The sequence below is a fragment of the Pinus tabuliformis genome, chromosome 1_2 (genome assembly GCF_031772625.1).
Source record: "Pinus tabuliformis cultivar Carrire ecotype Pingquan chromosome 1_2, CPIR1, whole genome shotgun sequence".
In the NCBI taxonomy this organism is placed as follows: Eukaryota; Viridiplantae; Streptophyta; class Pinopsida; order Pinales; family Pinaceae; genus Pinus; species Pinus tabuliformis.
In genome coordinates this window covers 1,084,930,034-1,084,943,510 of record NC_142298.1, presented here as the reverse complement: position 1 = coordinate 1,084,943,510, position 13,477 = coordinate 1,084,930,034, and positions in this window count along the sequence as shown.

Sequence of the window (13,477 nt, the reverse complement as noted above, 5' to 3'; positions counted from 1 at the left end):
CAATAATTGTCTGGAAACTATTTCTCTTAATTGCTATTGGTTACATTTTTTTTTTAGTTCAAAAACTGTTTATTGTCCTATGTTACAAGCTGTAAAAGTTGACATGAAAATAAAAATAATTACTTTCAACAGTTTGACTAACTAATCCTCTACCTTCCTAGATACTATTTATTTTCAAAATTAAAATAACAAAAAAAAAACGACTACAGTTTTCACTTTGTAATTTCCTTCTCAGTCCTCTCAGAGACCAAACAGCCTTTTGTCATGATGACCCGTCACCTAGATGCTCTTGCATCAGGCTGCCGGGGTAAGAAAAAGTCATGGCTCCGTTCCATGAGCTCCTCCACAGAATAACCCGCCTTCTATATCTGCACCGTGTCGAGCCACGAACTTTCCTCGATTGGATAGTTCTTCCACTTAACAAGGTATCGAAGATATTCCTTCCTACGAGTCCCGTTGGCCACCTGTGTGTCGAGAATCTTCTCGATCTCATGGGGTTGAGCTGAAGGCATGTGTCTCATCCAAGAACTGGCCCCAACTTGGGTGTCCCATTCTGGCCGTACCACACTGTCATCTTCCGGGTTGGTAGTATATGGGAATAGGTCTGCCATGTTGAAAATAGGCGATATGCCTATATCTGGTGGCAGCTATATTTCATATGCGTTGGCTGAGAATTTACGCAAAATATTACAGGGACCAATCTTCTTAAATTTCAGCTTGTTATATGCACCCTTAGGAAACCGTTCTTTGCGTAAGTGTGCAAGGACTTCATCACCTACATTGAATTGTACTTCTCGTCGCTTTAGATCTGCCTGTTGTTTGTATTTCTAAATGTTGTCCTACAAATTTGATTTCACCTGTTCATGTAGTTCATTCATCGCTTCGACAAAATCTTCCCCATCAACACTTCTCTTCTCCAACTTTCCCAGATCTCGCAACTCATGTACTCCGCGAGGATGCATGCCGTACAGGATCTGAAATGGACTGTGTCTAGTGCTGCGGTTCGGTGAATCGTTATAAGCGAATTCTGCTTGAGCGAGCACACGATCCCATAACCATGAATTTTCCCCAATCAAGCTCCATAACAAGTTCCCCAAACTCTTGTTCACCACTTCCGTTTGCTCGTCAGTCTGCAGATGATATGCAGAGCTAAAGTTCAATTGTGTGTCCAACTTCTTCCACAGGGTGCGCCAGAAGTGTCCCGTGAATTTTACGTCCCTGTCAGAAATAATAGATTTGGGTAGGCCATGTAATCTAACAATCTCCATGAAAACAGGTGAGCTATGTGAGTGGCATCACTAGTTTTTCGACAAGAGATGAAATGCGCCATTTTCGAAAACCTGTCTACCACCACCATCACCGAGTCATAACCTCACTGTGTTTTAGGCAGTCCTAAGACAAAAACAATGCTGACTGAGTCCCATGGCCTACTTGGAACAGGCAGTGGTGTGTAAAGTCCGGTGTTTTGACTATGTCCTTTCGCCAATTGGCAGACTTTACATCTACTCACATATCGCTGCACATCCCTTCACATTCTTGGCCAGTAATAGAAGTGTCCGAGCTGATCCAAAGTTTTGTCTATGCCGAAATTTCCGGCTAGACCTCCACTATGCTTCTCCCATATAATATTTTCTCTCATCAAACAATCAGGAATACATAACTGTCCCCCTCTAAACAGTAGCTCCTCCTGCAAGTTGTAGTCCAACCATGGACTATTGTTCCTCAGCAAGGGATTTTGACAGGCTTCATAAGCCTCTTTGAAATTTGTGTTGGTCTGATACAAGTCTTTCAAATGCTCAAAACCCAGCACTTGTATCGTACTTTCCTGTAAGAGCAAGGCTCTTCTGCTCAATGCATCTGCCACCTTGTTGGCCTGTCTGCTGATGTGTTTCAACACAAAGGTGAAACTCTACAAATACTCAACCCATTTTGCATGCTTGTGGTTCAATTTATGCTGTTGCATCACATATTGCAGTGCTGAATTATCAGAAAATAACACAAATTCACTCCTCAACAGATAGTATTGCCAATGCTTCAGAGCTTGGACGACAGCATAAAATTCCTTGTCATAGGATGAATATTTCTGCATGCTTTCGTTCAACTTCTCGCTGAAAGATGCAACAGATTTGTCTTCTTAGCTGAGTACAGTGTCAATAGCTGTACCGCTTACGTCGTAGCGAACCTGGAAAATCTTATTAAAATCTGGTAACCTTAAAATTGGCCTTTCTGTAATTTTCTTCTTTAGGAGCTGAAAGCTTTCCTCTGCTACCTTGGTCCAAAAAAAAGGCTGACTGGCCTTTTTAATAGTGTCCAACATAGGCACACAGATTTCACTAAAATTTCTTATAAATTTACGATAAAAACTCGCCAGCCCATGAAAACTATGTACCTCAAACAAGCTTTTCGAAGATGGCCAATTAATGATTGCTGCAATCTTTTCTGGGTCCATCTTCAACTCATTTTCTGCAATTACAAAGCCCAGATAAACCAGTTCTCTTTGTAGGAAAGTACATTTTTTCAAATTTATCAGCAGTTTATTCTGCTGCAATTTCTCCAGCACTCTTCGAACATGTTGAAGGTGCTCCTCCTTAGTCCTGCTGAAAATTAATATGTCATCAAGGTACACTATCACAAACTTGCCGATGAACTCTTTCAGCATTTCGTTCATCAATCTCATAAAAGTACTAGGGGCGTTACTCAAACCGAACGACATGACCAGCCACTCGTACAACCCTTCATTAGTCTTGAAGGCTGTCTTCCACTCATCTCCTTCCCTGATCTAGATCTGATGATAGCCACTCTTTAAATCAATCTTTGTGAAGTATGCTACCCCACTTAGGCAGTCCATCATATCGTCCATCCATGGTAGGGGAAATCTGTACCTAATGGTGATTTTATTGATGGCCCATGAATCCGTGCACATCTGCCATTCTCCTCCTTTCTTGGGAGCGAGAATTGTTGGTACTACACAAGGGCTCAAGCTTTCCCTTATCAGCCCTTTATCTAGCAACTCTTGCACCTGTTTCCTGATCTCCTCATTATCTTTGGGGCTCATCCGATATGCTGCCTTATTTGGTAAGCTTGCTCTGGGTATAAAGTTGATATGATGACTGATGCTTCTTTTGGGAGGCAACTTGTCCGGCAAATCATCAACTATAATGTCTCTGAATTCCTGCAGCATCTCTTGAATTTTTGTAGGCAAATCAGACATTTCTGTGTGCAACAGCACTGTCTTTGCCCTCCTCACAATAACATAGTTCACTTCACTTTCCTCGATCTGTTTCACAAACTGTTTTCCACCTATTAGCAATGCTTTCGTCCCGCTTGCTTCTGTTGTCTCCTCTTCCTTGATGGGTACAAGCGTATGCTTGATCCCATCTTTAACAAACTTGTAGCAGTTCGTTTTCCCATCATGTACTACCTTCCAATCATACTGCCATGGTCTTCCTAGTAGTATGTGACACACGTCCATTGGCATAATATCACAAATAACTTTATCTTTGTACCTGCCAATGTGAAATTCAACTTCACATTGTTCATCAACCAACAGTTGGTGGCCTTTCTGCAGCCACGACACCTTGTAAGGGGTGGGGTGCTTAAGCCGCTTCAAACCCAACTTCTCTACCATCTCGGTGGCAACCAAATTATCTGTACTCCTGCTGTTGATGATCAACTTGCAGCACTTTCCGTGTGATTTGCAAACTGTCCGGAATAGTGCTTTCCGTTGGGTCTGTTCAGCTATTTCTTTGGCTGGTTTCAGCAACACTTTGTTCAGAACTAAGGCCTCCCCCGTTTCCGGTACATTTTCTGCTTCTTGGGGCAGTGCCTCAGCTTCCTCAGGTTGTGCAACAAACGTTCCTCTCTGGCCAGCTTGTTCTGCTTCAGGGCATTCAAAAGATCTGTGCCCCCACTTGTGGCACCTGTAGCACTGGAAATTAGCTCCTCTACCTCGGCCATTCCCTCTTCCTTGCTGATATGGCCTACCACCTCTAGTGTTGTCTCCTTTTTCTGTTGTTCCTGAAGCCTTGGAGCTGCTGCCCTCTTCGCTATTACTGGCAGTTCGTCCTCTGCCATAGGACTGTCCTCGTCCTCTGCCGGTTCCCCGTCCTCTCCTAGCATTTTGTTTTCTAGTAATCTTTTCCTTAGCCTTCACAGCACTCTGATAGGCTTCTTCTATATTTCTCGGGGAAAGAATGCTGATTTCATCCAGTATTTCCAGTCTCAAACCATTTACGTATCTTGTTGTCTTCTCTGGGGTGTCATCGGTATAACCAGCTCTCAAGTTCACCTGGTAGAATTCTTCTGTATACTCCCTTACTGTCATCCCTTTTTGTCTTAAATTCTGCACTTGTTGATACAGTGCAACCTGGTAATCCTTAGGCAGAAATCTGCCTTTCAGCTTGGCCACCATCCTTGACCACTTCTTTATCGGTAACTTGTTCATCCTTCTTCTCTCTGCTTGGACACTGTCCCACCACAGGGTTGCGTGTCCCTTCAATTTTGTTGCAGCGAACTTGACTCTCCGGTCCTCGCTAACCTCTTCACTTTCAAAATACTTGTCCAACTCACTTACCCAGTCCAACAGAACTTTTGTGGACAGGCTGCCATTGTAATTAGGAATCTCCGATTTGGGCTTGCTGCTGGCCAACAGGACCGACCTCAACAACCTCATCTCCGGCCCTTCCTCATCCGATCCGTCTGTTGTAACTGTGGCTTCTTCCTCGCTGTCATCTCCTATTTATGCATCCCTTCTCCTTCCTGCTTCCATTGCCTCCAAACGAGCATTAAGGATCCTTATTTCTTCCCTCGGTCCTTCATCTGCTGCTCTGCGCACGCCTCTCCCACGTCCTCGTTTTCCAACTTCCATACCCTGGCACTTTCTATAACCTGCTCTAATACCACTTGTTGGATAGGTAAATCCCCTCTGCTGACACAGGCGATCCCCACTAGCCCAAAATGGGTCTAGCAACAATCAAACAATGCTATCACGCAAGTTCCTAATTACAAATTAAAGGTGGATTATGAGAGCCTACTTGGATTCCAACGCTAGTGTTGTAGAAGAGTTGACACTCCCGTTCCTTTGCTCTGGTCGGTCACGATCCCCACGATCTCCGTGAATGGACACCTGCACATGCAAAGAACAAACACAAATACAAGCATAAAATCCAATAGATGCAATTATATATCGGTCAGAAAAGATATAACTCAAACATCATTACAATGAACAACAAGAGTGGAACCATAATGATAGTCATCTATTATTGATAATCAACAAAGAAGAATACAACCATAGTTCTGACGTCAAATCCTCCTTTGGCTGGGTGATCAGCTACATATGTCTCACAAAGCTTGTTGGGATGGGGAACAAGCCTCTCTCTCTTTGATTATGAATGCAAAGAAGACTCTTACAGCAATCTCTCAGACTTCCGACAGTATAATTCTCCCTATGCTTGAACTAGCTTGTCAAATGCAACAGAACAAGCTTTTATAGATGGAGGAGGAGGAGGAGATACAATGAATCAAGACATCCATGGGATTGGCATTATCCTCGAAAAGCTATTATGGATAGAGGAAAGGGAGATACGATGAATCTCGACATCCATGAGATTGGCATTATCCTTAAAAAGCTTCATGAGTCGAAAGGAAAAAACCTTTGGGCGTGCGTTTGTTAAAAAGCTTTCCCAAACTCAGTTAGCGCGGGTACAACTCTGAGACAGAGCGCCAACTGGCGCGCCCTCTTTGGAGGATTTCCCCCATTGGCGCGGGTAATACACTGTGGATCCGCGCTAATGGAAAAAGGGGACTTTTTAAGGATATTCTGCAGGAGATGTCTTCAAGGCATATGAAGTCCATACTTAGGGGAACATAATGCAAGTGTTTTCAAGTTATGTCACTTCTCACAGGTCCCGGAATGAGTCCTCCAAAGTGCAGGAGAGGGGTAACAGGGACGGTGACAAATGGTGACAAATTACCATGTAACAGATGCCCCCTAAAGCATGAGGCCCGAGAGAGAGAGAGGGGTGAAATGCTTTACAAGAACACATGCAGCTGCCGCCGGAGAATCTGCATAGAGAGGTACAAATGATAGCTCAAGTACATGATATATGTGGTATGGGCGCAGCCATCCATAACAGAGTACACAATAATCTAGATCCAAGGTATGGGCGCAGCCATCCGGTGAGGATCGATGAATAGACTCAGGCATGGTCGTAGCCATCCAATGAATGAGTCATGTAACAATAATCCACAAAATCGCAACCTGGATTCCAACAGATAAAATCCAGGGTCTTGCGCTCCATCTCGACCCGAACAAAAGTATAAGTTCAAGCATGTGAATACATGAGTTGAATTCGAACATGCATGAACATCGTCTGATTACCAGTCAATAATGAAAACTGTTAACAGACGCGAGAGGTACCACCAATAATGACAATGGCCCTCAAGGTACTATAGGTACAATCTACGGCGTGTGAATCAGTGAGTTGGCATTGAACACCCGTAGAATCATTCGATCAGAGGCCAATGATGAAAACCTCACGTCGAACACGAAGAACCTGCCATTGAGGCGTGCAGGCTCCAAGGCACCAGAAGGGAGTCTCTAGATCAGCTTCCTGGATAATGAGCTGAAGTCGACAGGAAGTGACCTTGATCGAAGGTGGGCCATAGTGTTTCCCACATCATTGACACGAGACAGAGGAAGAATGTTGTGGTGGATCATAATTATGTGAGCTATTAGAGGGAGGTTGTTATTCTGCAGAGGTCAACTTCTCTTGAACATATCGGCGGCACGACAATGGACTTGGCAGTATTTGACATCAATGGATCAAAGGTCATGGTGACGATGCAATGAGAAAATGAGAGGTCAAACAGTATCACCCAAATCCATGGAGGCAAGTGAAAAACGAGATGAGATGTCCCCACCCAGACACGAAAGCAGACAAGTGCCATGTTCAAGAGCGACATACTGCCGACCCGACAATAATTATGGTTCCATTTTCCCCCACCATTTCTGGCGAGTACCCCAGTTATTTTTATTAACAGGCTTGATGGGGATAGCATATGCTTGTAATGTCATCTCGACGGACTCCAATGTCATCACGTTTTAACGAGTCTGACAGAGGAAGAACTCGGCGTCTTTTCATGTTTAGAGAGTTTGAAAAGACAGCAGAAAAGAAAACTCCAAGGGTGTCCTTTTTCGTAAAGTTGTGTCTCTCGAGCCCGAAAAGGTATAAAACAATGCTCGAAAGAACCGCCTGACCATTACGATCAAGGATTACTTTTCATGAGTAGTGATTTCGACTTGAAAAAGTAAAAAAGCGATCGAAGCCACGTCGCTTCGTAACCGTTAACGAGCCTAAAACGACAAGGGTCCGACGATCTTTTCGTTTTTACACGGTCGGAAAAGAGTTTAAAGGCGACCGCCTCTTATTTACGTTTAACGAGTCAAGAGGGATAACTCGGCGATCTTTTCATGTTTAGAGAGTCAGAAAAGAGCTGAAAGATGACTCCACAGTGACTTTTTCGTGTATTTACCAAGTCCGAAAAAGTATAAAATATAACTCGTTTCACCATCGAGGTTGCGTAAAAGACCTGTCGTTGCACAAAAAGCAAGCGTAAAATCCATTTTCGACCAAAGATATATTTAAAATATCAAAAAGTAACTTTTCAAACCTAAGTATAAGTCAAAAAGTTATAAATATGGTGAAAATGGTAAAAATAGAATTACTTTTACTTTTTACCTCTCTGAAGAGTAGCAGTGGTCCGTTTGGGGAGTGAACTTCAGACGGTGATTACGACCAATCCGTGCAACCATTCGGGATTTCGTCGGTTTCAGGTAAGAGGCGCTTCCCTTGGCTCCATTTCCATACATTTTTTTATGCATTTTGCTTCCTGATTGGCCTCTACAAGGGGGGATTGCAAAATTTAGGGCTTCGCCCATTGGCGCGGGTATCCGGCATGGACCCGCGCTAATGGGGTGATTTTTCTAGAAGGGTCGTGCTCATTGGCGCGACTGTTTTACAAACAGTCGCGCCAACCGCGCAACTCAATTTTCCGCTTAAGATTTCCCAACGCATTTTAAATCTAACTGGATTGTAAGCTTACCAGTGATCTAATCGTGATTTATATGTTCTTGTGGATGCAGAGAAGCAAGCAAAATGGTAGTAGAATGGAAGGAACGAGAACATGATGCCGAGGATGCTTTGGCCTTGTGGATGAAGAGTGCATGAATGCCCTAAGGGACTGCGGGCTTAAGAAATTCTTTCTTACGCCTTACATGCGCGCTCAGCCCGAGCTACTACAATTCATAATTGATCTGTGGGATGTTGATGACCAAGTGTTCCGTTTAGGGGACCAAGTGCTGGGGCTCGATGTGTCTGATGTCTACTTCATCACGGGTTGTCACGGAGAGGGGTGAGGCCTATTTTGACCGGGAGTAGACCTTCCGGGGAGAAGATGACTGAAGTTCGAGACCGAGTGTGCCCAGGGGCACAATTTGGAAGGAACAGTGCAAAGGTGGATATTCCCACCGTTCCGGACTTGATTCTCAGGGTGATACTGTTCACCATTACTCGAGCTGCAGGGGTGCAGGCGCCTCATGAGGCGAGCAAAAACCATCTTCTGTTAGCCACAGAATGCCTAAATCCTACCATCTTTGACTGGGCCACCGCAGTGACTACTAACATCAAGAGGCAGCTTACAAAGTGCAAGCGAGGAAAGGTAAAGCAGTTTGGGTATGGCTCAATCGTGGTATCATTTTTCTTGGAACGATTACCAATTTTTCAGGGACAGGGAGCTATAGTGGTTGATCCTTTGCCACGAGAGCCTAGGATGGCTCGCTGGGCAGCACTGATGCCCAGGGGAGGAGGGGGCCAGCAGATGTCCTGGAGGCTCGAGTTCTTTATATGGCTCCGCCGTCAGCTGATTGTGGTGGAGGATTGGCCCTATGCAGGGACTGACTTCACCGGAGACCCAGATCTCCCATTGCCTGAGGAAGACGAGTGGGACGAAGAGCTGGGTAAGATCTCTTTTTGTTTTTGATGTTTTATATGTTTTTTTTTTGTTTTTTTTGTTAATACATGTTTGTCCTAACAACAATTGTATATACATGCAGATGTTGGCCTAGAGCGACCAGTTGGCATGTCTCCCATCGCTCGGAGGAACCAGCCCACAGCCGACCCTCAGGAAGAGGGTGCCGAGGGGGATGAACTGATTCAGAATCTCGAGGGACTCGCCCGAGGGATTCCTGATTACGCTAGACTGGGAGATATGCCACTAGCATATCAGAGGCACACAGTGGGGGTGCCTAATCGTGTCCATCGCCTGTTGAGACGCTTGGTGCGTGCGGTGTTGTGCTATCATGAGCACCACCGGGACTAGACTCCTAGGTTTCTTTTTCCTGCATATTTTTTGAGAGACATGTCGTCTCCGGATGTATTTGAGAGGAACATGTATTATTTTTTGAACTATATGATGCACGTGGTGCAAACATTGCGACACACACACACACACACACACAAACACACACACACACACATATATATATATATATATATATATATATATATATATATATATATATATATATATATATACATATGCCTATTTCTATGGTTTTATTATTGTGCTTTATATGCTTTCTTGTATGATGTTTTGCATATTACGCAAATGTCTATCTAATACATGGTTCGCCAATGCATCAGTTAATGTGTTCAATTTTCTTGGAATGTGCCGATATGTAATGAAATCAAAGTTCCTTTCTAACAATCTCACACGTAAATACAACCTTAGAATGCGATGGTCTCTGACGGAATATCGCCCGTTGAGCTGGTGGACGACAAGTTGAGAGTCTAGGTTCACTAGCAATGCACGAATGCCGAGATTAATTGCTTCATCAAGTAGTTCAATTACAGCACAACATTCGGCGACATTGTTAGTGGTACGGCCCAAACACACTCCTTGAAGATCTATCAACTCGCCATGAGGATCATAGATCACCCACGCCGCAGAGGACAAGTTGCGAACACTGCGGCAGGCACCATCAGCGAAACCAACATAAGGTGCATCAGACATCTGCACAAGAAGCGAAAGACACAATAAGCGGCAGTCACGCCTTCAAAACAAAAACACACACGCACACATCACACCTGCTAAAGTACATGTATGTACAAAACAAAGTGTATAAGCATTACGCATAGTACTTTTTCAAGTACAGCCCATTTCGGGGCTTCCCAAGAGGGTTCCCTTCATAGTCAATTAGCTCGTAGGCCCCTTTTTGCAAAACTTTCTTGACAATGTAAGGACCTAGCCACATAGGATCGAGTTTTCCTGCCCCCAGCTTATCATTTGCCTGATCGTATAGTAGGACTAAATCTCCCTCAATGAAAGAACGTGGGTGGACAGTCTGATCGAAGTGAGTTTTCACTCTCTTCTTTTGTGCTTCAATGGCCAGAGAGGCTAGGCAACGGGTCTCATCTAGCCGTTCCAGGTAAAGAAGGCGTTCTTCTACCGGAGTAGTGTTGGGAAGTAGTTCGACGACCAATTTTAATGAAGGGATTTCGCACTCGATTGGAAGGGTAGCCTCTAGTCCATAAACTAGTTGAAATGGAGTGAAACTGGTGGCATCCTTCATGGAGGTTCGGTAGGCCCACAAGGCAGGGAACAACATCAAGTGCCAGTTAGACTTATGCATGCCAACGGTACGCTGAAGCATTGTAACCAAAATCTTGTTGATAGCTTCAACTTGGCCATTGGCCTGAGGGTAGTATGGAGTCGAACTATCGTGTCGTAAGCCCAGCTGGGTTGTTAGTTCTGTCATCATATGATTACGGAAATGCTTCCCGTGATTAGAGACGATGGCTTGAGGGACGCTGAATCGCAAGATAACATGGTTGAACAAGAATTGCGCCGTTGTGTGACCGTCTTCAGTTAATTTGGGCATCACCTCGGCCCATTAGTGAAGTAATCGACGGCAACGATAATATACCCATGCCCCCCGGCCGAGCGAGGGTTACAGGTCATATAATCAATGCCCCATTTTGCAAAAGGGCCAACGGTGGCAACAGGGTGCAATGGAGCGGGAGGCGCTCGCATCTTCCACTGGTATATCTGGCACTCATGACAAGAGCGGACAGAAAGAATGCAATCCTTAAAGATAGAGGGCCAAAAGTATCTAGCACGGAGGATTTTTTGGGCAGTGGCATATCCGGACATGTGACCACCACAGGCGTCAGAGTGGCAGTCATTTAAAACACGCTCATCTTCCTCGAGAGTTAGACATCGGCGGAGAACGGAGTGGGCGCCGAGGCGATATAGTGTATCCCCAATGATACGGTATGGTTGAGACTGGTGACGGATCCTTCGCCGAGCGTCTTTGGACAGAGCGGGGTGAAAGGGGGCCGTTTGTAGATATATGATGATATCCCCGTACCAGGGATCGAGGGTGCTAATGAGAAACAAGGTTTCATCCAGAATATGATCCTCTGAGTGAGAGGGCGGGGAAGAAGATGGCAAAGAGCAAAGTAACTCAGCAAATACAAGGGATTTCTTGGACTTGGCAGTGGTAAATTCCAAGTCGAACTCTTGGAGGATGACAATCCACTTTGAGTACTTGCCCCCCAGCAACTGGCGTGACAAAATGTACATCATGGGGTTGCAATCAGAAACCACAGTGGTAGTGCGTAGCAGAATGTAGTGACGGAAGCATTGGACGGCACAAACGACGGCCAAAGCCAACTTCTCGACATAAGCATATCGAGTTTCCGTGTCTAAAAGGTTGCGGCTGAGATAATATATAACATGCTCAGTGTCATCATCGTCACTTTGAATGAGAACCATGCCAATAGTGGTGTCGGTGGCGGCCAAATATAGAGTATAGTCGTGATGATAGTTCGGAGGACGCAACAATGGAGCGGAAACAAGGAGACCCTTGAGACGCTCAAAAGATTCTTGAGCGACAACATCCCAATGAAAAGGAACGTCTCGTTTTAGCAACCGTGTAAAACCTTTAGCCACTTTGGCATAGTTTGGAATGAATCGTCTTAGAAAGTTTGCTTTACCCTGCAAGCTTTGCAATTGCTGTAAAGAAGCAGGGGGAGGGAGATTCAAAATAGCCTCGACTTTAAGGGGATCCAAACGGATGCCCTCTCGGGAGACGATAAACCCGAGAAGTCGGTCGGATTCAACGCAGAAGACACATTTGTGAGGATTGAGTCTGATACGGTAGTGTCGACAGCGAAGAAAGATATCGTGAAGGTGAGTAGGGTGGTCCTGGCGTTTGGCTGAATGAGCTGGTAGATCATCCAGGTATGGTTGTACAATGTGGCGAATATCATGAAAAGCGTAAGACATTGCACGTTGGAAGGTAGCACCGGCATTTTTGAGACCGAAAGGGAGCTTCTTATAAGCAAAAGTGCCCCATGGACAGATAAAAGCGGTCTTGTGTTGATCAGCGGGGGCAATATTGATCTGGTTATACCCAGAAAAACCATCCATAAAAGAGTACATTTCGCTTCCGGCACACTCGTCAATAATTTGATCAATGAATGGTGTGGGGAAATTATCTTTAGGACAGGCCCGATTAATATCACGATAATCGACACAAACACGGATGGTACCCTGTTTTTTATTCACAGGCACGATGTTGGAGACCCAATCTGTGAGTGGGATAGGGTAAATAAAACCAGCTTTAAGAAGCTTTTCCACTTCCGCCTTAATGGCTGCAGCCTTGCGGGGGTGTATGGGGCGTAAACGTTGACAAACAGGCTTAGCACCTGGATACGTGAGTATCTCATGCACCATTATGCTAGGATCAATGCCGGGCATTTCTTCGTAGGACCATGCAAAGACGTCACGAAATTCGCGAAAAAGATTGGTATAGAGTTGAATCTCCTCCGGAGTACAAGTGACTCCAATGTGAAGATGTTCGACAATCCCTGGTTTCACAGAGATGTCGATAGGCTGGGTTTGCATGATGTTCGCCATATTTCCTTCAGAGGACACTTGATAAACTTGGATAGGTGTTTGAAGGGTTTGAAATGGGAGACAAGGAGCAAACCGCTCGAGACAAGTAAGCATATCCTGATGGGCAGGGAGAAACGAGGAACGATGGTGAGAATCATGCGAAGGAGGTTCCTCGGGAGACATAGTCTCAATAATGGCTTCGTCAGAAGGGAATATTTATTTTAAAGGGTCCGAAGAAGTCTCATCTCCAAGCCATGAGGATGGAGCGAACGAGTCGGGAACCTTGCTCGAAGGAGCAGGTTCAGGAGAGGGAGCCAATGCAGCAATGATTTCGACATAGTTGAGCTCGGCAGGACTCAACGACATCTCATTGCCCCAAGATTCTACTTGATCAGTGGGAGGGAGGATCCACGGATCAGAACGAACAGTAATCATATTGACGGAAGCGACGTTAGGAGGTGGGAGCGGAAAAACACCCATGAGGGCGGGATCTTTAAAAAGCCCGGCTCCCAGACTC